Source organism: Canis lupus, chromosome 23 (assembly GCF_011100685.1).
Source record: "Canis lupus familiaris isolate Mischka breed German Shepherd chromosome 23, alternate assembly UU_Cfam_GSD_1.0, whole genome shotgun sequence".
Taxonomy (NCBI): Eukaryota; Metazoa; Chordata; class Mammalia; order Carnivora; family Canidae; genus Canis; species Canis lupus.
The window spans coordinates 9,638,676-9,666,282 of NC_049244.1; the positions used below are offsets into that span (position 1 = coordinate 9,638,676).

General features: G+C 40.2%; 1 protein-coding gene and 1 pseudogene across 4 annotated transcripts in view; both read left to right on the plus strand.

Annotated features, from left to right (window-relative positions):
• Window positions 1-27,607, plus strand: part of MYRIP (myosin VIIA and Rab interacting protein) — a 361,492-nt gene that overhangs the window by 12,958 nt on the left and 320,927 nt on the right. The window lies entirely within an intron of this gene.
• Window positions 5,358-27,052, plus strand: LOC100687655 (annotated as a pseudogene).

Sequence of the window (27,607 nt, forward strand, 5' to 3'; positions counted from 1 at the left end):
TTTTGGGGTGTACTGGAAGCCACACAAAAGTTCTGAAGGAAAAATTCAGAAGAATGAGAAGGGGCAGAGAGAGCTGTTAGAGACTCCTGATGAGCATCTAGGACATTGTTTCTTTTTGAGAACTACTTTGCAGTATTGAGAACCCCCCAAAAAGAGATGATATAAGAGAGGTGCCCCAACTGGGCCAGATGGAAATACACATTGTTAGGAGGTGATCTCTCATGCCTGTCTAGAAATGCAGAGCAGGACTGAGGGCTTTATGTCTCAGTTCTGCTTTGTCGGGCATATATCTGGGTATAGGTAGGCACTCAAGCAGCAATTGTTGACTGGAGAATCAGTGGGCAGAGACTGTAGCAGATTCCATTGGCCACATTATGGAATGCTTAGGTTATGCTTTTAGGATATTATCTTTAGACTTTGAGGAAAAAAATGAAGAAAAAATTTCATTTATATCCAATTTGAATTAAATGTCCATGGGCATTACTACTCAAGACTAAACTGCCTTCCCTGCCTTCTCTCAAATTGCTGAACCACTTTATTTAAAATAAAGCTGTAGCTATTTTAGTTAGTGTATGCTTTAGAGTTCTGTAATCTTGTCTATAGAATTCTGTAACACACCTTTAATTATCCTTGAAGTAACTAACTTTAATTAAAGCATGTATCTCTGAACCCCCTGCTGATGGAAGATGTATTACTTCATAGCTGGGTTTGTGAAACCCGCCACAGATCAGGCTAATGTTAAAGATCGTTAAATAATTTCCCTCCTGCCATGGTACTGAATTGGAGATTTTTTTTTTTTTTTTACTGCCTAGAACAAATTTTCTTTCCTCTTTGTTATCTATCCAAAAGGATAAGATCTAGGGTCAAATCTCTTTACAATACTATTATGGCTTGTATATCTTTGATTATAACCACAGTTGAAAGGCCTAGCCCAGTGTAATATTTTATTATAAGCTTTTCTATTCAAAACTATTTTCCCTTTGAAAATGTACATTCTAGTTCAAACATTTATTTTAACTTTCACTATATTGAGGCTTCAGAAAGAAGGAAGGAGGGAAGGAAGGAAAGAAAAAGAAAGAAAAAAAAAGGAAAAAAGAAAAGAAAAGAAAAGGAAGGAAGAAACCTATTTATTGCACTTGGGCTTGAGTCATTGAAGAAACCACACAATTTAAAAGGATCAGATCGGGGGTGGGGTGGTTGAAAATTGTCTAGTACAGAGATAGAAAGCTGGTAGGCCCAGTATCATTAGTAGGTCATTACCTCATTTTACCGGGTGATGGATTATGTGGGTGAGACCAGTGAATTTTAGGGACATGAGTCCATAGCAAACTTCTTTTGCTGTAGAATGAGTTTCTTGGTCAGTCACAATGTACAGGGGGAGGAGGTAAGGGAAGGATGCCAGTGGATTAAGTATTCTGTAAGTGATTGGTAAAGATGCATGCAGGAGCGTTACCCACTCTGGCAAATCTGTGCATGTCTATTCCAGGGAGGAACCACTGCTCTCTGTGTAACAGAAGGGGTCTAGTGTAATCACTTCCCACTAGCTGGTTGACTGGTTTCCTTCCCACCATATCCAGGAGGAAGGGCTCAGCACTTGTCTCTGCTACAGGGAAGACAGGCACTCCTCAGTGGTGACAGTCAGATGAGGCTGCCATGAGGGAGTCTGTAGGGTTGGTCCCATGTGTAGCCGTGTTGGTGGACCCTGGTGCCATGTCCATTCTGTACAAAGGCACTGGGGAAGAGGCTGCCTGACCTCCCCAGCTGTCATCTTGTCCACCTGATTACTGAGAGCTTCCACAAAGACTTTGAGACATCGTCACACTGTGCTCCTCCAGGAGGCCCATCATCCACACACCTCTTCCTCAGACTTCCTTGTCACTGACTTCCTGATCCTCTTCTTTCCCATCTTGCCATACTGTTAGCTACTGCCCATGAATTAGTGTACATCCTTCCAGACATCTCTTGGTCCAAACAACATGGAAAATCAATATACTGCTTGACATCCTGCCCACCAGAAGGATTACCCTTCACTGCTCTTCTCCAGGGCCACCCCGTCAGCCCGGCTTAATGCTACAGCTCTCCACTTTGGGTTGGTGCTAATGACATCTCAGAGAATTGTCCACAAATCAGGCTTGGGGTTTTTCCTCATGTTGGTTGATCATCAGGAACTTCCTATGAGGACATAGGTGTGGACTGAAGGAGAGAAGACAACAAAGCAACAGATGTAGGAGACCTAGCAGTTTGAGATAACTACTCATGCAGCTTACACCATCTGTTACTGCTCGAGCCTGATTTCTTACAATGAATGCCTACTGCACATGCCTAGACTAATGAGAGGCTATAAGCTAGGTTCTCCTGGTCACAGGGGTCACTCAATGTCCCATTGTCAGGTCTTCAGTACCAGGGCTTGGTAACAAGCATAAGCTGTTTCTCACAAGGAGAATGGTTATTTTTTAAAAAGATTTTATTTATTTATGAGAGAGAGAGAGAGAGAGAGAGATAGAGAGAGAGAGAGAGAGAGAGAGAGAGAGAGGCAGAGACATAGGCAGAGAGAGAAGCGGGCTCCATGCAGGGAGCCTGATGTGGGCCTCGATCCTAGGACTCCAGGATCACGCCCTGGGCTGATGGCAGTCACTAAACTGCTGAGCCACCGAGGGATCCCAGGAGAATGATTATTTGTAGAAGAGGGCATGGCATGGCTGTGTTCTAACACACTTAGAGACCTTGTGGAGCCTCTCCTAGAACTTTCCAGAGGTTCTTCACAGCATCTCTAATTGTTATAGACACTTGGTATGTCACTGGGTCTGTTGGGTCCTGCATAAACCGAGGGCCAGAGTGACTTGCATTGCTACCTGGACTAGCTACAGAGTCTTCTTTTACTCTGGGCCCCATTCAGTACTGCTGCCTTATGGTTTACTTTAGTAAACAGCTGAGAGCAGCATACTTGCATGATTCTGTGTGCCATCTCTGAAATCCAAAAATAGCCCACAAAGATTCAAGCCTCTATTTTTTTTTTTTTTACTGAGAGGCTAAATGATGATTATAATAAGATGATAATAATAACAATAATAAACCAACAACCCTAGAGTATTTAGGCCAATCCATCATAGAACAATGACCAAACTCAGGTGGTTGGGATGGAGGCTACAGCTGGTGAAGTAGTGTGCTGACTCTGTCTCATTCTAGAGCCTGGGGAGGCACTGGTAGGCAGATGGGGGCAAGAACTATTGGGGGCACAAATGCTTGTTTTTGAAGTACTGCAGGAGCTGGTTTAGAATTAGACTTTTTATCACACTTCTGAAGAGTAATTCCCTTATCAGGGAATCTACCATTTCTATTTCATTTCCCCTTTTTCAAATGTAATATCAATATTCCTGCGTCTTTCTTTAGCTTATCGAAGGCTATGATTGGGGTCATTTTTCTTTCCTATTTTTGTATAGACTATATCTCTGAGTTTCAAAGTCACATATTGAGTTTTAAGGCACTTGGTAGGAATTTTGAATGATCTTATTTGGCTCAGAAGAGTTGGCACTATCTTAGTAACAGCAGTTGTGGCTGGATTTCCTGAAATTTAGCAAGTTCTTTTTAATGACCTGCTCTCAAATCAATCAACAAATGAATGCCACCAACCCCTGAGTAACTGAGAGGAGGCAGAGGCTAGAAGGCCCTCCAGGTGCAGAAGAAATTGTCATCCACATCTTCTAAGCTCTGATGCTTTCTTTACTCAAGCCAGTCAGCCCTGCTGAACAGATGCCCCACCCCCACACCCCACCAATCCCATTCTTCTAGGAGTCACTTGGATCTGAATGTACAGATTAAAAAGTTTAGATCAGGGGCAGCCCAGGTGGCTCAGCAGTTTAGCGCCACCCTCGGCCCAGGGCCTGATCCTGGAGACCCTGGATTGAATCCCATGTTGGGCTCCCTGCATGGGGCCTGCTTCTCCCTCTGCCTGTGTCTCTGCCTCTCTCTCTCTCTCTCTCTCTCTCCCTCCCTCTATGTCTCTCATGAATAAATAAATAAAATAAAATCTTAAAAAAAAACAAAAGCTTAGGTCATATTTAAATAATTAAAGTTCAGGGCAAAATGAGATGACTTTCCTGCAGTCACAGAACAATTCTGGAACATACAGATCAGATATAAGTGTGTGCCTTCTGAAGGGTATACTAGAGAATTAAAGTGTGTGAATAGTTTGGAAAATCTTGTTTTGAAACATCTAAACTGGACTTCAACTTCAACAACAGCTGAAAGAATTCCTTCCTGCGGTGTTCAGCACTTTTTGAAGGCAAGTCTATGAAGTATGTTGCTCTAATTAGTGCTGTCTCTTCCCCAAAAGTAGCGCAGAGTTTTTACATTGAGGAAGAGGAAGGCCTCGTGAGTTATAATGATTTAGAGCTCTGTGTAGGAAGGAGTTGGCAAGAGAAAGGGAAGATCCAGGTCGAATATGCTGGAGGTAACTCAGACTTCTCTATTAAACATGCACGGGAGTAATTTGCAAAGAAGGGAATGAATCACTTTAGAGTGTTCATTCTTCCAGTTCTGAGAAGCTACAGAAGAGTATTTTATTCTGGGAAACCCATTTCTAAGATGTAACTTAGAAATGAAATCTGCATCTGTAGATAAACCACAGTGTTGAAATGGGAGCAGAAGGAAAAGACAAATGATCTGAGATGATTTGCTGCCACTAGCAAGTGACACTGCACACCCTTATCCTGAAGTAGGCTCCCATGTCCCATTACCAGAAGATGGGGAGAGATTTTCCCAGGATGCTTTGGGTAGTCAGAAAGAAGTTGGATTAAAATAGATAAAGCCATCTCTCTGATCCTTATTTATTTCTGAGATTATATACTGAAACCATCGAAACAACTATATTTTTACAAAGCTTTTTAAATTGATGATACATTTGAAAAATGATGGCAGGATAAATACTAGGGAGGGGTTTTCTTGAGTGCACAGAATGTGGCAGTGGGCTATGGGTGACAGAGGTCCAACCAGCCCTTTGTGGTATGGAAATAGTGGCTATGGGCATGTCATGGTGATCACTTATAACCTGATAACCTCTGATAACTTACAACTAATGCTCTAAGTGTGAACTTTCCAGTTGTCTCTCAGTCATTCAAGTTTGGTAGAGGAGAGAAATTTTTAGTATTGTAAAACTGAAGAGTTCCTGTCCTTGGCTGTCCCTGGTCTTCAGTTTTCCTGCAGCCACATTTCATCTCACTCACACTGGAGTTTCTTCTACAGTGCAGAGAGGCTGACTATCCCATTGTTAAGACTGAGCTGTGAGGCCCAAAGGATGAAACATGGGTGGGGGGTGGGCAGGTAGAGAGAAGAAAGCCTGACATTTTGGGCCAAGAAGTATGGATGGGGAAGAGAGGAGAGATAAAGAGAACAATGGGGTCAGGATCATGTACCCTGACTCTCCTTCTTGGAGTGGGATGTAAGTGGTATGTGTGTATGCCTTATGTTGGGTAGAGTAGAACCTTCAGAAGCAGGTATGGGACCTTAGAATATGGTGGGAAAGACTAGTTGGGGGGAGGGAGTGCATTGTAACTGTCTCCAGAAAGCCCTGTGTAAGCTCATGCACTATGGCCCAGGAATGACTGTGGAACACTGATTGGAGGAGCTCTCTCTCATAGCCCTATAGCTTATGCAGGGCATGCAGAGAGCCAGGCATTCCCATGAGCCCTGGTGAGCAAACGTTGAATGGCTGCATGGACAGCTGGAGCTGCTGAAGCCTGGGATCTGGAAGGGGAAGTTCCAGAACTTCCGAGAACAAGGACCCTGATCATGAGCTGCCTCAGTGGTGTCACAGTCAATAGCTGGGTGTGCCATTCATGACAAAGGACAAAGAAGGCTGGTTACCTCTTAATAGATATGGTCCAGACACCAGACTGGCCCCTGTGGCAGAGCCCAGGCTATGAGAGCCTCATATGCACTAGTCATCCCATCCCTCATAGCCATGCAAAGAGTGTCTCCATTGGGGAGTTGAACTTTAAACTTCCTGAACATTTTCCAGGAGGAAGGAGTTTTAACTGGGGAGAGAATAGGCAGATTTGAGTCATCTTCTCTGGTTTCATTTTAGAGCTCTTGAGTAGATCACCATGGTGGCTCCCACTTGCCTGCCTGTGTTCTTGTCCACTCTCTGCCTTTCTCACTGCTACCGGAGTGACTGCAGGAAAGCAAAAATGCTGTGCCTCCAGGTGTTCCCCTACTTAGGATCCTGCAGTGGCTCCCAGGACCCTCAGATGAAGTCCAAGTTCTTCAACATGGCTTCACAGACTCCCTCCACAACACTGGGAGAGACATATTGAATGATAGGCACATCTCTAAGGGATGCCTCTGTCTGTGCTCTTCTCTCAGCCTAGAGACCTGGCCAAGCTTGCTCCTCCTTAGAGGAGTCTCCTTTGGGCCCCGACCCTGATCACAACACCCAGAAGCCTTCCCATCTCTGGTTCCTTCTCCATCATCGGGTAGTGACTCACTGACCATTCCTCAGGTAGCCCTTTCCACACTGTACCTGGATCATCCTTTGCTGCCCACTATCCTGGCCTCCACTCAGTGAAAGTTTGAATAAACAGGACTCACCTTGGTCCTGGGCTTAAGTCCCAGCATTTGTGACTAGGAAAACCCTCAGATCTGAGATTTGCATACTAAAAAGCCAGGCTCTGCAGCTGTTATTTGCTTACACTGTAATTGTGGTGTTTACATATAAATTGATACTCCTAAGTAAGTACCTGATAATAATTTGCTCCCTTTGGAAGGTAAATATTCTCGTTTTTTCATCTACTATTAGTTGTCTTAATCCCTTTACTTTGAGAACAAACAGAACAGCAAATTTTAGCCTACCATGTTTGATCACAAATTCAGAATTGATGAGTCTGAATTAGTGAGGTTTTAGTGTATATTTCTTTATAGTTTATGTTCTCCACTATAATTATGTGATCTAACTCCAAATACAGCCAGCTGCCAACTCTTATCTTGATGCATTTTTATTACAGACAGAAGAAATGTACCAGACTTTTATATAGTAGAGAGAGCAAAGAGCATCATTATCCAGTTGAAACTGAAGAGGAAATTCTCAGTGGGGTGAAGAGCTGTGTATTTTTATCGAGTGTTCATTAGCTATCCTCTGTGCAGGGAATCTACATGAAAACACCCAAAGGATGGAAAGCAGACAGAGAAAAAACCCAAATGACAGGAAAGGCATCATAGGGCTTCCACTGTGTCCAGAGGCTCAGAAAACACAAGTAGAGGATTGCAGACATTGCTTTAATGTTAAGATGGGAGAGAAAAGCACTGGGCTTCAAAATAAACATTGGGCTTTTTGTTTCCTGTAAGTACAGTCATTGCAGATAAAGCCAGAAAAATACAATCAAAGTTTGTTAATGAGACCATTTGTCAATCATGTGTAATGTGTATAGGTGTCTGTATTAGAGTTCTTCAGGAAGACAGAATCAATAGGATGTGTATGTGTATAAGTATATGTATGTATACAAATGTGTAAAAATAAAGAGATTTATCATAAGTAATGGGCTTGCATGATTAAATGTAGGCTGATATATCCCATATTCTGTAGCTGAAAACCTAAGAGAGTCAACAGTATAGCTCTAGTTTGAATCTGAAGGTTTGAGAATAGGAGAACCAATGATATAGTTCCCGTCCAAAGGCCAGCAGCCTTGAGAATGAGGAAGAGCTGATGTTCCAGTTTCAGTCCTGAGGCAGGAAATAGCCAATGTCTCAATTTGAACACATCCGATAGAAAATTCTTTCTTAGTTGAGGAAGAGGTCTCCTCTTTTGCTCTGTTTAAGTCTTCAACTGATTGGATGAGGCCCACCCACATTATAGAGAACAATCTGCTCTACTGATTCAAGTGTGAATTTCATTTAGAGATCCTCACAGACATACAGACATACTCAGAATAATGTTTAAGAATCTGCGCACACTGTGGCCCAGTCAAGTTGACACATAAAATGAACCATTGGGCTCTGAGTGATTTCTGAGCCCAGAATCTGCAATGATCTTACATAGTAACAGTGTAAGTAACAGAATCCTTGTGAATTCTGCTGGGTATGCTTGGGGGCATTTCTGTTTGGACCAGGATTTCTCAACCATTGATAAATTAGCTCTATTGACATTTTGGACCAGATCATGCTCTGTTGTGGGATACTGTCTTGTGCATCATAGGGTTTTTAGCATTAATCTCTGGCTTCTACCCACTAGATGCCAGTAGTATACCCCTAGTTGTGACAACTAAAGACTTCCCCAAACATGTTGAATGTCCCCTGGGAGCCAATATAGTCCTCAGTTGAGAACAATTGGTTTAGACTTCTACTTTCTTTCCCTTCCCTCTACTTTGTGCTTGGGGCTTGTGTGAGTGCCTATGTAATGTCATTGGAAACCATCTCCCAAGACCTGCTGCCACCAGAAGAGGCCACAGAAGTATCTCCCCAACCTTTACCGTCCTTACTTCAGAAGATATTTTCCACCATGATCCGATAGGTAGGAGATACAGTTTAACCTCTAATGGATGGAGGATAACAAGATCTCCCAACCAATTTTCAACTTCCAGGCCTATTCTTACTTGCTAGAAATAAAATCCTAGTGCCTCTTCTGCTTAATGAGGGGAAGTTTTGTCTAAAATGTATGAGCTTACAGTCCCCATAGAGTATCGGGAGAGGTAGGGCATCAGATGGAGGTCACTAGGATTATAGAAACAGGTGCCTGGAAGTCTTGGAGTAATGGCATCCAGGCCAGAGGAGCCATGGGTTCCCCCATGTATCTGGTCCTGGAACTTGATCTGGCTCCTTATACCATGCAAGGGTTCCTAGTGGATTCTGGTTTGCAGAGTGTGCTTGGGGACAGCCATTCGTGGGCCAGAGTGCCCCTAGAGTCAGAAGGGAATTCTTTATTCATTCTTTCATTCCTTTGGTAATCAGGTATTTTGTCCACACCCACTCTGAGTCAGGCATTGCACAAAGTCCTGATGATTGAACATTTAAGGAGATGAACTTGTGAAATACTGAAACAAAAGTGTTTCAAGTACTCTTGTTATTATCTTACTATCTTGTTATCACCTGCTTTTTTTTTTTTTTTTTTGATATAGCCATCTTACTAGATGTGAAGTGGCGTCTCATGTGATTTTGATTTTCATTTCTTTGATGGCTATGGTTTTCAAACATCTTTTCATATACTTATTGGCCATTGTGTATCTTCTTTGAATGTCTATTCAAATCCTTTGCATTTAAAAAAAATGGATTATTTGCATTTTTCTTATTGAGTTGTAAGAGTTCTTTATATATTCTGGATGCAAGTCCTTTATTGGATATATTGTGTTATCCTGTAGGTTGTCTTTTCACATCTTTGGTAGTGCCTTTGAAGTACAAAAGTTTTTTCATTTTTGTGAGTTCCAATTTATCTATTTCTTTTGTCACTTGTGCTTTTGTTGTCATAGCTAAGAAACTTCCCAAGTTTCTTAACCCAAGATCATGAAAGTTTATAATTTTTGCATGTAAGAGTTTTATAATTTACCACTTACATTTAGAGAATTGATCTTTTTGGGGTTAGTTTTTGTATGTGGTGTGAGGTAGGAGTCTAACTTTTGCATGTGCATATCCAGTTGTCTCAGCTATTTGTTGAATAGACCATTATTTTCTCCATTGAATTGTCTTGACACCCTTGTCCAAAATCAATTGACTGCAAATATGAGGGTTTATTTATGAACTCTCAATTCTATTCCATTGATTTATATCTCCATCCTTAATGTTGATACTACACTGTCTTGATAATTGTAGCTTTATAATAAGTTTTCGAAATTGAGAAGTGTGAGTCCTACAACTTTTTTTTTTTCAAGGTTGTTTGGTTATTCTTGGTCCTTACTCTTAGATGGATTTTTAGAACAGCTTGTCAGTTCTTGCAAAAAAAGCAGCTGGGATTTTGATAAAAATTGAATTGAATCTATAGATCAGTGTTGAGAGTTTTGCTTAGCAGCATTAAGGTTTTTCCAGTCTATAAACATGGGATGTCATTCCTGTGTTAGGTGTACAGGTCTTGAACTTCTTATGTTAAATTTATTTGTAAGTATTTTATTCTTTTGATGCTGTTGTGAATGGAATTGTTTTTTAAAAAATATTTTATTTATTTATTCATGAGAGACACAGGGAAAGAGAGAAAGAGAGAGGCGGAGACATAGGCAGAGGGAGAAGCAGGCTCCATGCAGGGAGCGTGATGTGGGACTCAATCCCGGGACTCCAGGATCACGCCCTGGGCTGAAGGCAGGCGCCAAACCGCTGAGCCATCCAAGGATCCCCTGGAATTGTTTTCTTAATTTTATTTTTTGAATGTTCATTTTGAATGTTAAGAAATATGACTGATTTTTGTCTTCTATCCTGCAGCCTTGTTGATCTCAGTTTTTTGGTTCTGATTGTGTATGTGCTTATTCCTTAGAATTTTCAATATAAGTATCATGTTTTCTCTAAATAGAGATAGTTTTACATTTTCCTTTCCAGTCTAGATGCTTTTTAGTTCTTGTTACTATCAAATTGCCCTGGCTAGAACCTTCAGTACAATACTGAACAATAATGGTAAGAGTGACAATCTTGTTATGTCAGTGGTATCTGAGGGGAAAGCCTCCATCCTTTCACCATTAAGTATGATGTTCACTGTGAGGTTTTTTTTTTTATAGATAGCCTTAATCAAGTTGGGAAAGTTCCCTTCTGTGCCTAGTTTGTTGAGTATATATATCAATGAAAGGGTGTTGGATTTTATCAAATGCTTTTTCTTTTATTAAGATGATCATGTAATCTTTGTCTTTTAGCCTATTAATATGCTATTACAGTGATTAGTTTTTCCACATATTCAACCAACCTTGCATTTCTGACACGTCACACTTTGTTATGGTATACATAATCTTTTTTTATATGTTGCTGGATTTTGTTTGCTAAAATTTCATTGAGGATTTTTCATCTATATTTATAAAAATATTGGTGTATAGTTTTATTTTGTTGTGGTATCTTTTTTTTCTGCTTTTGGTATGATACCAGTGAATGATATCTAAACACATGATATCTAAACATGTGTATTTTTTATGTGGGAAGTTTTTGATTACTAATTGAAAATCTTTACTTGTTATAGATTTGTTTTCTTTTTCTTCTTCAGTCAATTTTTGTATGTTCTGTCTAGGAATTTTTCCATTTCATCTAGGTTATCCAATTTTTGGTATACCATTGTTCTCAGTATTCCTTTATGATGCTTTTTCTGTATTGACCTCTCTCTTTCATTTTAGTAATTTGAATCTTGTGTTCTTTCCTTGGTCAGTGTCACTAAGTTTGTCAGTTTTGTTGATATTTTCAGAGAATCAGCTTTGGGTTTTATTGAGTTTTCTTTGTTGTTTTTCTATTTTACTTATTTCCTCTCTGGACTTTATTATTTCCTTCCTATTGCTTACTTGGGTTTATTTGTTTTTCTTTTTTCTAATTTCTTAAGAAGTTAGAATCAATTTCTTATTGATTTGTGATACTTAATCATTTTTCAGTATAGGTGTTTATAAATTTACCCCTAAGCATGCTTTCACTGCATCTTCTAAGTTTTGGTATGTGTGTTTTCACTTTATTTCATCTCTAAGTATTTTATTTTTTTTCTTTTTAAAGATTTTATTGATTTATTCATGAGAGACACATAGAGGCAGAGACATAGGCAGAGGGAGAAGTAGGCTCCATGCAGGGAGCCTGATGTGGGATTCAATCCTAGGACCCTGAAATCACAACCTTAGCCTCAGGCAGATGCTTAACCACTGAGCCACTCAGGCATCCCTCTAAGGATGACTTTTGACTCTGGTTACTTAGGAATGTGTTGTTTAATTTCCATATGCATGTGAACTCCCTGAATTTCCTCCTGTTACTGATTTCTAATTTTATTCTACCATGGTTAGAAAACATACTCTGTGTTCTTTCAATTCTTATACATTTATTGAGATTTATTTTACAGCCTAATATATGGTCTATATAGAGAATGTTTCATGTGCATTTGAGAAGAATGTATACTGGTCTATTCTGTAGAGTGTTCTGTAGATGTCAAGTCTAATTAGCTTATGATGTTCAAGTCTTCTGTTTTCTTGTTGGTTTTGCTAGTTATTCTAGCAAAATATAATTGACAGGTGGTATTGAAGTATCCAAATATTATTGCTGAATTATCCATTTCTTCCTTTACTTCTGTCAATTTTGACTATAAGGTCTTCCTTTAGTATTTCTTTTTTTTTTTTTTTTTTTTAAGATTTTATTTATTTGTTCATGAGAGAGAGGCAGAGACACAGGCAGGGGGAGAAGCAGGCTCCCTGCAGGGAGCCTGACATGGGACTCGATCCCAGGGTCTCCAGGATCATGCCCTTGGCTGAAGGCGGCGCCAAACCGCTGAGCCACCCGGGCTGCCCTTCCTTTAGTATTTCTTATAAGGTGTGTCTACTAGTGATGAAGTCTTTCTGTTTTTGTATATCTATAATGCCTTATTGTCCTAATTTATTATTTATTACTGTAATTTTTCTGGGCATATAATTTTTGGGTTGATAGTCCTTTTAGTTTTTTGGCCTCCATTATTATTTTTTTAAATTTTATTTACTTATTCATGAGAGACACAGAGAGAGAGAGAGAGAGGCAGAGACACAGGCAGAGGGAGAAGCAGGCTCCATGCAGGGAGCCTGACGTGGGAACTAGATCCTAGGTCTCCAGGACCAGGCCCTGGGCTGAAGGCAACGCTAAACTGCTGAGCCACCTGGGCTGCCCAGCCTCCATGATTTCTGTTAAGAAGTTTACCAGTTGATCTGATTGAGGATCCACTGTATGTGATGAGTCACTTTTTCTCTGCTTTCAAGATTCTTTCTTCTCCTTTTTTTTTTTTTTTGGTGGGGGGTGCTTTTGATAATTTGACTATGATGTATCTAAGTGTGCCTTTTTTACTTTATCCTACCTACCTAGAATTTTTGTTGAGCTTCTTGGATGAGCGGATTAATGCTTTTCATCACATTTGGGAAGTTATCCAGCATTATTTATTCAGATATTTTTTTATGCCTTTTACTCACTCCTGTTTCTCTTGTGTGCTTGATGGTACTCTACAGGTTTCTGAGACTCTCTTCATTTTTATTTTACCCCAGACTAGATTATCTCAATCTCAAGCAGTCTCAAAATTTATCTTCAAGTTACCTGAGTATTTCTTCTGCAAATTCATATTTGTGGTTGAATTCTTTTAGTGCTTTTTCATTTCAGTTATTGTATTTTTCAAGTCCACAATTTCTACTTGATTCCTTTTCATAATTTCTCTCCCTTTGTTGATATTTTCTGGTGAAATATCACTCTCATACCTTCCCTGAATGATTTAGGCATGGTTTCCTTTAGTTTTGGATTATATTTATTTTTTAAAGAAAGATTTATCTATTTATCTGAGAGAGAGAGAGAGAAAGAGAGAGAGAAAGCGCATATGAGTAGGGGGAGGGGCAGAGGACAAGAATAATCAAGCTGACTCCCTGCTGAGCCTGGAGCTCATATGGGGCATGATCCAAAGACCCTGACATTATGACCTGAGTCGAAATCAAGAGTTGAATGCTTAACTAACTAAGCCACCTAACTATGCCTCTGATCATATTTATAATAGCTAATTTAAAGTTATTGTCCTGTAAGTCTGATATATGGTATTTCTCAGGGAGAGTTTGTATTGATTGCTATTTTTCCCCATGTGAGTCATTTTCCTATTTCTTTACATGTCTCATAACTTTTTAAATTGGACATTTCAAAAAATATAACATGGCAACTCTGAAAATCAGATTTCCCCTTCCCCTGGATTTATTATTGTTTCTGTTTATTTAGTGACTTCTCTAGACTAATTCTGTAAATTCTGTATTCTTCGTAATGTATGATTCCTGAAGTTTTTCTTGGTTAGTTTAGTGGTCATGTGATTGGACAGAGATTTTCTAGATGCTTTGAGTCAATAAGTCTCCCAGCCTTTGCTAAAGGGCTCTGTGTTTTGAGTATGTTTTCAGTGGCAGGCAATTTATACTTCTGTCTTAGTCTTCACTTCTTCCTTGCTTGGTGCCTGAAGGTTCATCAAGAGATGAGAGATTAGAGTCTTTGTACCTCTTCTCTTGAGTATCCACTCAGCTCTGTGAATGCACACAGCTTTGTAGATTCCCAGGCATATATTGAAGCTTTTCAAAACTTCCCATGGACATCTCATTTCTCAGTTTTTCCTTTTAAATATTTTGATAAACCTCTTACTGTTCTTAACTAGTAATTTTACTCAATGCCTTTTATGGGCCCCCTTTATGGTCCTTCTACTCCTACCTTGTAGAGCTTTGTACATTTCCTAGACTGAGCATTGCTCACTCTCTATGTGAGATAGTCTGTTGACTTGAATGCTTCCCCTACTAAATTATGATGCTCATGGAGAAGTAATCAGTATTTTTTCTTTTTCATCTGAAAATGTATTCCCAGATGTTTCTGGAACAAATGACTATTTATGGACTCTATAACACAAGGAAAATTCCTCCTGCATAGGATATGTGGTGTTTACTATCTTGCATTTAAAGTTCTTATTTAGCACTTAGAATAGGATTTCTTTTTGGATGAACCTTTCTTTGCAGCCTCTCACCTGTCAGGCATGTACTTGAAATGTGGGAATTATTTATGTTTTTGAAGTATACTGAACATCATTCAGTTCCTGATGCTGGTTTGTCAAGGCTGCTGGCTCTGGGCTGGACAGAGCTGACTTTTTCAAATCAAGCCATATCTGTTACTTAAAGCTTGATATCATTTGCTAGGAAGTATAGATTTGCTCATTGGAACATGGGACAGAAGATAACCTGCTTCACATTCCTTAGTATAGCCTAAGTAGATGTGATATAAAATTGACATTTGTTTTTGGAAATAAATAAATATATATATATTTTTATACATATATATGTGTGTGTGTATATATATAGATCTTAATCTTAATCGTAACTGCAGTAAAATATACATAACATAAAATTTACATTGTAACCATTTATAAGTATATAGTACAGTAGTGTTGAGTATATTCACATTGTTGTACAGCCAATTTCTAAAGTATTATACAAGTATATGCTGCTTTTGAAAGTTCATATTATGCCACTTTGCTTTTACAAAAGATCTCCTTTAGTACTGGTTTTTACTAATTGAGAAAAATCCAAAGAGGACTTTCATATCTTAAAAAAAAATATGACCAAAACCGAAAATAGCAGTCAGTGTTTTGTTTTGCAGCAAGCTGAGCCATTATAGAGGCAGCATTTATCCTGAGCAGCCAGACTGTCACTACCCAGCTCTTTTCCTGAGAATCACACTCAGCATCTCAGCATCAAACCCTCATAGCTTTGAACTGTTTCTGTGAGCATCCAAGTTTTATTTTGATTTATTTTGTGCATCCATGAGCAAGATATGTCCTAAGGTATCAGAAAAGCCTAAGAGGTTATTTTTAAGGTCTGGGAATGCTAAAAAAAAATTTCCATATGAATTAATGGTAATTATATCTTTGCTTTACACCATTTCAGCTTAAGAAAGTTTTCATAGGAACACTCTACTTTCAGGCAGCAGGGAAACCTGTATTTTAAATATTGAATCCTGTAATCTGAAACTCTCTTGGTAACTCAAGGGTAATGAACTGGTTTGTGAGATCCTTTGAGTCTGTGTCTGTGTTCCTGATAAAGCAATCTTCATGTTTCATAATAAGCATACTTACTATCAATCATGGGGAAATCCAGGGCCAGAGAAAGATAGGATCCATTTCTGCTAATCATAGGCTGCTTAAATTACTACATTGGTGGACAAGGAGCTTAAGGTATGGGTTAGATGGGGGCACCTAGGGTGGCTTAGTTGAGCTTTGGACTCTTAATTTTGGCTCCAGTCATGTGATCCTAGGGTGCTGGGATGGAGCCCCGCATTGGGCTCTGTGCTCAGTAGGAAGTCTGCTTGGGATTCTCTCTCTCCCTCTGTCCCTCTACCCACTCATGCTCTCTCTCTCAAAATAAATAAATAAAATCTCTTAAAAAAAGATACAGGTAGATGATGTTTGAGCCTTTTGGGTGGATTTCAATGAATCATACTATATAGAGGCAATGTGTCACAGTAGGCAGAGCATTGATTTTGGAGAGAGACCAATGTCTATTTGAATGACTAGATTTGTAACCTGGGGTAAATTACTGAATCTCTCTGAGGCTGTTTCCCCATAGGAAGAATGAGACTATAGATGTCTGTTGCCTAGTTAGGTAAGGATTTATAAAACTGCTATTATTGGCTGTTTTTTACTTGTGAAAACCAGAAATCAACTTTGTCTACTTTTTACTTGTGATTTCCCTTTAATTTGGAATTTTTATCCCCCCCTGCAAAAAACCTCTTTACCATAAAAATAACATGGTTATTTCTAAAGAGCTTTTTTTTTTTTTAAAGATTTTTATTTATTTATTCATGAGAGACACAGAGAGGGAGAGAGAGAGAGAGGCAGAGACACAGGCAGAGGGAGAAGCAGGCTCCATGCAGGCAGCCCAATGTGGGACTCGATCCCGGGTCGACAGGATCATGTCCTGGGCTGAAGGTGGCGCTAAACCACTGAGCCACGTGGGCTCCCCTCTAAAGAGCTTTATGAATGCTTAGTAATAAGTTGATGCTTTCCAGTTTTAGTTTAAAATGCTTAGAAGATAATTTCAGCTCCTTTTCAGGTATGGAAGCAAGCCCTATTATTCATACATGTGCATATGCTAGTTAGAATCATTTGATTGCAAAGGACAAGAATAGCCTTTGACTTACTCAAGGAGAATAAGGAAATGTTTGGAAAGAGACTTGGAGGCTTCAGATAATGGAACGAGGATGGCTCTAAGGATCTTGTTCTTGGTAGTGTGAACAGCTGGAGAACCTCTTCATGGAGGGGTCTTCAGAAATACTCAGCTCCAATTACAGTATTTGGACTACTTGGTATAAGAGTCACATTTTGGGGGAGAAAGTCTCATTGGCCTGGCCTGAGTTCTGTGCCTGTACTTGGCCTGAAGTGATGAAAACTTCAAAACGAATGGTTCCACCAATACCACATGAAATGTGGGAATGGAAGTTCCCAAGAATGAAATTGGGTGGCATTACCAAATTGTTGGTGGACGGTGGAATTGCCTGAATTGATCAAAGCTGGTGGGCAGAAAGCACTTTGATGTGAACAGACTTCTATGCTTTAAATTCAGAGGCTTATAAGAACCCTTTCTCCATCTTTTGTTTCCAATGGAAATTCAAGTGGTAAAGATTTATAAAGTAGTAGATAAGATGGTGAAAAGTCATGTTATCGGAAAGATGGCTTCAGGTTCCAGTAGAGTTCTGATACTGATTTCTCAAGAGAGATATAAAGGATTCATTCCCTCAGAGTAGAGAGGTAGAGAGCCTAGAGCTCAAACTATGTGGGTCTGACTCCACCTCTTTGATTTCCTTTACACAGCACAGGCACCTGTTTAATCAAGCTAAGCATCAGTTTTATCATCTGTAACATGGGACTGATAATTTCACCTTAAGTGACCTTATATACAGCAGCTAATGCATGCTCTGATAAACCCATAGTACTGATGTTTCTTCCCTGCAAACTTCTCACAGCCCTCAAAACATTTATTCAAGGCATTGAGAAAATTGAGACTGACAATGTGTGGTCCCTACCCTCAAAGAGCTCTGCCATAAGCAGATGGTTGTAGGCTTGCAGCATGAGGGGTGCCAAGACAGGGGGGGTGGGCAGTAGAAAATGAGGGCACCTAGCCTGATCAGGGAAGGTTTTCTCTAAAGTTGAGATGGATCCTAAACTGGGTGGGAGGCACTGCCTAAGTGAAATGATAAGGAGGGAAATCTGACTGCTGCGGTTTGGCATGACCAGAGTATAGTCCTGCTCAGGGCAGGGACAGAGCTGGAGAGCTGGCCAGGGTTTACTTGGATGGGAAGGACTAGGATCTCAAGCCAGGAAGTTCTGTCTTTTTGTGGTCCTGGAAAATCTCTTTTGCAAAATGTAGTCCTTCTGGATTTTCTTTACTTTGTCCTGAAAGAAGGAAGGAGGGAATATCAGGTGTGGACTGAATAATATTCATGAATTTGATGTCAGGAAAAGCTGGATCAGATTGCAGCAGGCGCCATTATTTCTTTACAAAGTAACAGCTGACATGGCACAGAATTCTCAAATGCTGCAGGTAGAATATGTTTTCAGTTAGCCAGAGTTAAGGCTGATTTTCATGTTTCCTACTGGCTATAGGACTGCCTTAAGGTTAGTAATGATTTTGATCTTTTGTTTCAGTTTTTAATTTTCTTTTTTTTTTTTTTTTTTTTTAGTTTTTAATTTTCTATCCATTTTAGGAAATTTTTATTTTAAAGGGTATTTTCAATTAGTATTCCTGTCTTTCCCCTAAATCCTATAAATGAAGGAAGCCAAAATATAAACTTGAATGGAAATTCTGTGTAGTTAAAAAAAAAATCACTACTTTTCATTTGCCTTACTAGTATTTAATTTGCATTTTTATTTATGAGCTTAATTTCAGCAGATGCTTCATCAGCTTTTTGAGCAACAAGGGAATGTGATAACAGGAATTTCTCTGGGTCTTAGCGAAAGATTATACTATAGTTGGTGATATACTGACTGATAAGTCTTTTAGTGCAAAACGAACAATCGCGTATCTTCAGATTTTCTGATCTCGATTTCTGCCAAAAACATAATAATGTTTATATTCCATTTGAGGATTTTATTCTCTGCAATGTCCTTTTTTGTGTGGGTAAACTGTCAGAACTGTGGGAAATTTACTGGGATTTAATGACACATGCTCTTGGGACCTTCCAGTTCTTCATAGCTACATCTGCCACCAGAAGCCAGTGGTGGCTAATCTAATCTAAGAAGTTAATACCTTTGGGGGAGGCTGATTATATTCTGACAACCTCCAAGTAGAAAGATTCTAGGACATATGCTTAAATATATGCCAATTAAGTTAGATATTTTGGTTTAGTCAAGAGTTTCAAGTGTATAAGATTGTTTGCAAGTTGAAAAGTCAGTCACTTAAAATTTGAATAAATGTAGGTTTGCATTCCAAGTTCAAATTTGAAAACAGCATAGACTTTGGGATTATTTTTTAACAATTGTTTTCATACACATAGTGGGAAAGATTTGGTCAGTGTGATTGCTTCTTACAATGACCCTTTAAAGGGGTAGGATAAAGCAGGTTAGGGACATAGATTCTGGAGTCAAGTCTCCTCACCTAGTAGGTTGGCACAGCCACTTACCAATTGGTGACATTGAGCTACGGATTTAACGCTCAGGGCCTCCATTTCCCTCAATGAAAGAGTAGGAACTATAATAACTCTGATTTTTGAGAGACTTTACAGCAAAGCCTGCCACCACCAACACATTTTATAAAAAATATTAGCCATTGTTGCTATTATTAATTAATTATAATCATCATTAATATCACTTAGATCCAAATGTTTGGCCAATAGAGTTTGCAGAGAATGAACACTAATGTAGAAATTATGTTGAATCATTTTTTAACTTTATAAAAACAATTTCTAATATTATTAGCATAAGAGAGAATGATCATAGGAAGACTTCCAAAGTGCCAAGGATATATATGTGTATTTTGTAATATTACACAAAATATATAGCAAAAACTGAACCTGGTGCAAAGCTGCTGTATATCCTGTAATTGTCTGCAGCTGTCACATATCATGGATGCCCCAAAACTGTTATTAATAAATATATATGTATATATATATAATTTCTTTTTATAAAGTTAATAAATACTTAGGGAAATGTAAAGAATATACTCTCTTAATAATTCCAACTCTTTCTCTATGAACTTTGGCGTAATTTTTCAACCATACACACCTGGTACTTTCAGAAGGTATTCAGTGAATATTTTTAAGATACCATGTGTCTTCCTACCAAAAATTTTCTAATGCATGTCCTTTACCTGTGGCCCCAGTTGCAGTTAGGTGCTCTGAGCATATTTGATCCTCTCCAGAATGTCCTTCTCTTTTGTATCCCATAAAAGGATCTTTAGGCTTGTACGTTGAACTACTTTGCCTGTCCAGTTGGACACATTAAATCCTATCACCAGTCTTAAGATAGTTTGTAAAGGTAGGTATCAAAATAGAGATTTAGCAATCCAAATTGATGTTGAAAATGATCTTAAATGTAATTTTATTTTTTCTGGAAAGAGATTATACATTATTTCTTGATAGTTTGCTAGTATGATTTTGAGAAATTTAAGTAGGTAAGGCAGGTTTGCTTGGTGGTTAGGAGCATAGACTCTGGAGCCAGTTACAAGCTGCATGCTCTTGGGCAAGTTATTTGCTTTCTCTTTGCTTTAGTTTCTCTCTTTTAAAAATGAGGCTAATATTAGTACCCACTTCCTAATGAAGAAAAAGACTGCCTGGTTTGTAGTAATTGTGGTATGTTTGCTGTTATGTACTTTTTATTTAGAGTACAGAGCTAGGTAATCCATACATCATAATCATATAGTTTCCTCCTGTTTAAGATAGTTGAAGAACATGTCTGTTAGTGGCAGATCAGGCAATTGGGACTTACTCTTCTACTGAGGACAACTGGAAAATCTGAATAAAGTATGTAGAAAAAATAATAAAATATATCCATTTAAAGCATGAGAGAGCTAGCTAACAAGATAGTGAGGAATCAGTGGACCAGAGCCCTGGGGGGACCATGGCCTAAGGAGGAGAAACCAACATTTGGAGCTTTCCCCTGGGCCATTTGCCAGTTTGTGAGTTTGTGACAGTTTGTGACAGCAGCAGTTTTGACAGTTACTTGGGATTAGGGAGATTGGATTTAGAGGCTTGCCAAAGGAGCCTGACAAAACCATTTAGTTTGTGTTGAGATCTCCAAAAGCTCCACCTTTGAAGTAGGGTGAATTGGATGAAGAAAGCCTGTGCAGGAACATCAGCTAAGATTCCAGTTGTTTCAGTTTTTTTTTTTTTTTTTAAGATTTTATTGATTTATTTTAGAAAGAGACAGTGTGTGCATGAGGGAGGGGGGAGGGGCAGAGGGAGAGAGAATCTGAAGCAGACTCGATGCCAAGAGTGGAACCTGATAGGGCTTGATCTCATGACCACGAGATCATGACCTGAGCTGAAACCAAGATTTGGTTTGATTTGGTCAAACCAAATTTGACCAAAGATTTGGTCAACTGACAGCCAACTAGGCACCACCAGTTGTTTCAGTTTTGAAGTTGAAGTTCAATCTTAGAGATGAGAATGTATGCCTGGATTGTTGGCACTAAAGGCACCTGACACAAACAAGAATCCTCTGTAGAGGAAAGTAACTACAAATAGACTTCAATTTTGCAAAACCAATGCACAAATAAATAGATAAATAAATAAATAACTGGGTACAAGAGAAGATGAGAGGAAATGAATAAAAACAAGCAGAAAGGAAGGGAAAATATAAAAAGACCTACAGATTTCCCAGATACTGAGCTATCAGGCAGATTAAAAAATAACTATGTTACTATATTCAAAGAGATAAAGGAAAAGATTGAAAATGTAGACAGAAAAAAACCTAGAACAAGTAAGAAAATGCAATGGAAAATTTAGAATTGAAAAATTGCCCAATTAAAAAACTTAAAAACAGGTTTATGGGGCACCTGGCTGGCTCAGTCAGTGGAGCATGTGACTCTTCATCTCAAGGTTGTGAGTTTGAGCCCCACATTGGGCATGGAGCCCACTTAAAAAATAGCGGTCTAATGATAGGTTAAAAATACATGAAGAGAAAAATGAATCAACACTCAAAGAATTCTGACCTAAGTTGGGAAAATATCCAGAGTAAAATATGAGAAACGGGACATAAAATCAAAAGAAAGAATTTGACACATGAAGAGTACACTGAAAAGGTCCGACAAACACAGGTGATTCATGGTCACCAGAAAGAAAAAAGAATAATAAAAAAAAGAAATATTATCAGAAGAGAAAATGCCTGAACAATTTACAAAACTGATGGAAGTTTATGAGAACTACAGACTCTCTACAAAAGAGAGCATAATTACAAAACAGAACTGGATGGCTAATTTTATGTGTCAGCTTGGCTGAGCCATAGTGCCTAGATATTTGTTCAAACATTATTTTGATGTTTCTGTGAGTATGTTCCTTTGGAAGTGATTAACATTTAAATATGTGGAATTTTTTTTTTTTTAAATATGTGGAATTTGAGTGAAGTAGATCACTCTCCATAATGTGGGTGGACCCCATCCAATCAGTTGAAGGCCTTAACAGAATAAAGACTGACACCCTCACCGCTCCATCCAGAGCAAGAAATTCTGCCAGGAAACTGTGTTTGGACTCAAACTAACTCTTCTCTGAGTCTCCCGTCTGCCAGGCTCCCCCATCAGATCTTGGAATTGTCTGGCCTCTGCCATTGCATGACCCAGTTCCTTAAAATAAATCTCTCTCTTCCTCTTCTCTCTATCCTGTTGGTTCTGTTTCTTTGGAGAACCCTGGCCAATACAATAACCAAAGGAGAATTTTGAAAGAAGAGAAGCAAAAGCAAATTATTTGGGCACCCAGGACTGGAGAAATAATGTAGTGGCAAGACATCTTATGATACCCAAATCAACAGCAGAAAATGACTCAGGCTCAATGTTTCCTGGACTCCAACCTCTTGGTAGTCTCATTCCTTCCCCAGATGGAATAGGAGTCTTACAACAACAGCAGGTGAACGTGACACCACCCACAAGGGAAATCAATTGGGAGCCAAGTAGGGATTGGGAATCAAGTGGAGATTGGGAGTTTGGGATCAGTGGAGGATCAAGTGGACATAGGAAGTGCCCTCCTTCCCTGCTGGGTCTGAGACCCCTTTATCACTGAGCAGCAAGTAACTGGGTTGAGAAGCACTCTGTATCACCACAGGCTGGGGGGTATCTCCCCACCATAAGTGCCCAGCCCAGGAAGCCTCTTCATCCCTATGGGGCTAATACCTTTCTCCCCCTTGATATACTGAGAAGAATTTTATCATACTAGGCAGCTTAGCCCTGAAAGCCTCTTTAGTTCCACAGGTGGAGTTTTCCTTACCCTACTGAGAGGCACCTGGCATTCTGGTCTAAGGAAACCCAGTGCACCCCTTCATGCAGCACAGCAAGAACCAGTGTGAGCCTCAGTGGCACTAGATAAGCCAAGTGGATTTTTGAATACTATGAAAATTAAATTTTCATTGGATCCTTAGTCTAAAAAAGTAGGACAGGGCCTTGTGCTAAATATACCTAAATAGAAGGACTACCTATTATAATAACAAAATAGCTAAATAGGACCCGGAGTCTCCTAACATAGTAGCCAAAATTTCCAGGGTACAAATGAAAAACACTCATCATAATAACTGGAATATTACAATTTGAGTGAGGAAGACAACTGATACTAACGTGAAGATTAATCGGATGTTGGAAATAACTGACAAGAATTTTAAAGCATCCCTTATGGCCTTGGGAGCAGCTCAGGAGGTGGCTCCCGGCAGAGGGGTCTGTGCCCTCCTGCCTTTGGGAGCCGCCCCCCGGGAGCGCGATTCCAGCAGCACAGGCCCTGGATCCTAGGGCACCGGGGAACCATCCCACGATCCTGCCTCCCCCCGGGACAGGCTGAGGCTGGGGAGGACACAGGACAGTGCAGGACTCTCCTGCTGCCCCGCGGCCCGGAGCTGTGTGGATCAGCAACCCCCTCTACCCCCACCCCCGGCTCCCGGAGCATCCAGGCCAGTGCGGACTGGGAGACTGTGGTAGTTACTGTGGGAGCTGAATCCAGAGCTGGGGAGCTGGCCGCCGCCAGTGTGTTTGTTCCTCCTGGTGTCACCTGTGCCTGGGACAGAGCAGCGCTGCCAGGGAACAGGGGCCTCACAGGATAAACAGCTGCCACTGAGCCCAGCACCCAACGGGCCGGGGCAGCTCCCCCAGGTCGCACACATCTGAGAATCAGCACAGCAGGCCCCTCCCCCAGAACACCAGCTGGAAGGACGGGAAAGAGCAAGTTCTTGGCTGAGCAGCGCTGGAAAGCTCCAGGGGAGGTCGAGGGATTTACAGTATATAGAACCAGAGGATACCCCTCCTTGTTTTTTTTTTTTTCTCTTCCTTTTTCTAGTATAAAAGGAAGTTTTTACCCACTCTGCACTGAGCAAAATGAAAGAAACTCACCACAAAAGAAAGAATCAGAAACAGTACTCTCTGCCACAGAGTTACAAAATTTGGATTACAATTCGATGTCAGAAAGCCAATTCAGAAGCACAATTATCAAGCTACTGGTGGCTCTGGAAAAAAGCATAAAGGATTAAAGAGACTTCATGACTGCAGAATTTAGATCTAATCAGGCCGAAATTAAAAATCAATTAAATGAGATGCAAACCAAACTGGAGGTCCTAACGACGAGAGTTAATGAGGTAGAAGAAAGAGTGAGTGACATAGAAGATAAGTTGATGGCAAGGAAGGAAGCTGAGGAAAAAAGAGAAAAACCATTAAAAGACCATGAGGAAAGGTTAAGGGAAATAAATGACAGTCTCAGAAGAAAAAAATCTACGTTTAATTGGGGTTCCAGAGGGTGCCAAAGGGACAGAGGGCCAGAAAGCATATTTGAACAAATCATAGCTGAGAACTTCCCTAACTTGGGGAGGGAAGCAGGCATTCAGATCCAGGAGATAGGCCCCACCCTAAAACAAATAAAAACCTGTTCAACACCTCGACATTTAATAGTGAAACTTGCAAATTCCAAAGATAAAGAGAAAATCCTTAAAGCAGCAAGAGACAAGAGATCCCTAACTTATATGGGGAGAAATATTAGATTAAGAACAGACCTCTCCACAGAGACTTGGCAGGCCAGAAAGGGCTGGCAGGATATATTCAGGGTCCTGCATGAGAAGAACATGCAGTTAATAATACTTTATCCAGCAAGGCTCTCATTCAGAATAAAAGGGAGAGATAAAGAGCTTCCAAGATAGGCAGAAACTGAAAGAATATATGACCACCAAATCAGCTCTGCAAGAAATATTAAGGGGGACTCTGTAAAAGAAAGAGGATGCCCAAAGAAATAATCCACAAAAACAGGGACTGAATAGGTATTACGATGACACTAAATTCATATCTTTCAATAGTAACTCTGAATGAGAATGGGCTTAATGATCCCATCAAAAGACGCAGGGTATCAGACTGGATAAAAAAACAAGATCCATCTATTTGCTGTCTACAAGAGACTCATTTTAGACCTAAGGACACCTACAACCCGAAAATGAAAGGGTGGAGAACCATTTACCATTCAAATGGTCCTCAAAAGAAAACAGGGGTAGCAATCCTCATATCAGATAAATTAAAGTTTATCCCAAAGTCTGTAGTAAGAGATGAAGAGGTACACTATATCATACTTAAAGAATCTATCCAACAAGAGGACCTAACAATCATGAATATTTATGCCCCTAATGTGGGAGCTGCCAAGTATATCAATCAATTAATAACCAAACTAAAGACATACTTAGATAATAATACACTAATACTGGTAGAATTCATACAGGCACTTTCTGCAAATGACAGATTTTCTAAGCACAACATCTCCAAAGAAATAAGAGCTTTAAATGATACACTGGACCAGATGGATTTCAGAGATATTTACAGAACCTTACATCCAAACACAACTGAATACACATTCTTCTCAATTGCACACGGAACTTTCCCCAGAATAGACCACATACTGGGTCACAAATCAGGTCTCAACCAATACCAAAAGATTAGGATTGTCCCTCGCGTATTTTCAGACCATAATTCTTTGAAACTTGAACTCAGTCACAAGATGAAATTTGGAAGAAATTCAAACACGTGGAGGTTAAAGATCATCCTGCTAAAAGATGAAAGGGTCAACCAGGAAATTAGAGAAGAACTAAAAGGGTGGAGGTCGTTGGTGTCACCTGCCAGCCGCCGGCTCCTGCACCTGCTCTTCGGCTCCCTGCCGGCTCCAACCAACATGCTCTGCGCCCTCGCCCTGCCGCAGCTTCAGCACCTCGGCCCAGAACAATGCTAAAGTAGCTGTGCTTGGGGCTTCTGGAGGAATTGGGCAGCCCCTTGTGCTGCTTCTGAAGAACAGCCCCTTAGGGAGCCGCCTGACCCTCTGGATATTGCTCATACACCCCGAGTGGCCGCAGATCTGAGCCACATTGAGACCAGAGCAACCGTGAAAGGCCACCTCGGACCTGCGCAGCTGCCGGATTGCCTCAAAGGCTGCGATGCGGTGGTTATTCCAGCCGGAGTCCCAAGAAAACCAGGCATGACACGGGATGACCTGTTCAGCACCAAGGCCTCAATTGTGGCCACCCTGACTGCTGCCTGTGCCCAGCATTGCCCCGAGGCCATGATCTGCGTCATTTCAAATCCGGTCAACTCCACCATCCCAATTGCAACGGAGGTTTTCAAGAAACACAGAGCTTACGACCCCAATAAAATCTTCGGGGTGACGACCCTGGACATTTCAGGGCCAACACTTTCATTGCAGAACTAAAGGGTTTGGATCCCGCGCGAGTCAATGTTCCTGTCATTGGTGGTCATGCCGGGAAGACCATCATCCCCCTGATCTCTCAGTGCACCCCCAAGGTGGACCTTCCCCAGGACCTGCTGACAGCCATGACTGGGCGGATTCAGGAGGCCGGCACGGAGGTGGTGAAGGCCAAAGCTGGAGCAGGCTCTGCCACCCTGTCCATGGCATACGCTGGAGCTCGGTTTGTCTTCTCCCTTGTGGATGCAATGAATGGGAAGGAAGGAGTTGTCGAATGTTCCTTTGTTAAATCCCAGGAAGCAGACTGTGCCTATTTCTCCACACCATTACTGCTGGGGAAAAAGGACATCGAGAAGAATCTAGGCATTGGCAAGATCTCCCCTTTTGAAGAGAAGATGATAGCAGAAGCCATCCCCGAGCTGAAGGCCTCCATCAAAAAGGGAGAGGAGTTTGTGAAGAACATGAAATGAAAGGGCAGCCAGCTAGCAGTCCGTTTCCCTAACCTATGAGGGCATCATGTCCCTGCAAAGCCATCTCCTGCCCTCATGTTTCCGTTGCGTTAACCACCAGTGTCATGTTAAAGTCACTGCCCCTTCCAATCGCAAGTCCGTCAATGTGTGCATCAATAAAAGCAGGCTTCCATTTTCTTAAAAAAAAAAAAAAAAGAACTTAAAAGATTCATGGAAACTAATGAAAATGAAGATACAACCATTCAAAATCTTTGGGATACAGAAAAAGCAGTCCTAAGAGGGAAATACACCGCAATACAAGCATCCCTCAAAAAATTGGAAAAAACTCAAATACAGCAGCTAACCTTGCACCTAAAGGAACTGGAGAAAGAACAAAATAAAACCTACACCCAGCAGAAGAAGAGAGTTAATAAAGATTCGAGCAGAACTCAATGAAATAGAGACCAGAAGAACTGTAGAACAGATCAACAAAACCAGGAGTTGGTTCTTTGAAAGAGTTAATAAGATAGATAAACCATTAGCCAACTTTATTAAAAACAAAATAGAAAAGACTCTAATTAATAAAATCACGAAAAAGGAGAGATCACCACCAATACCAAGGAAATACAAACGATTTAAAAAACATT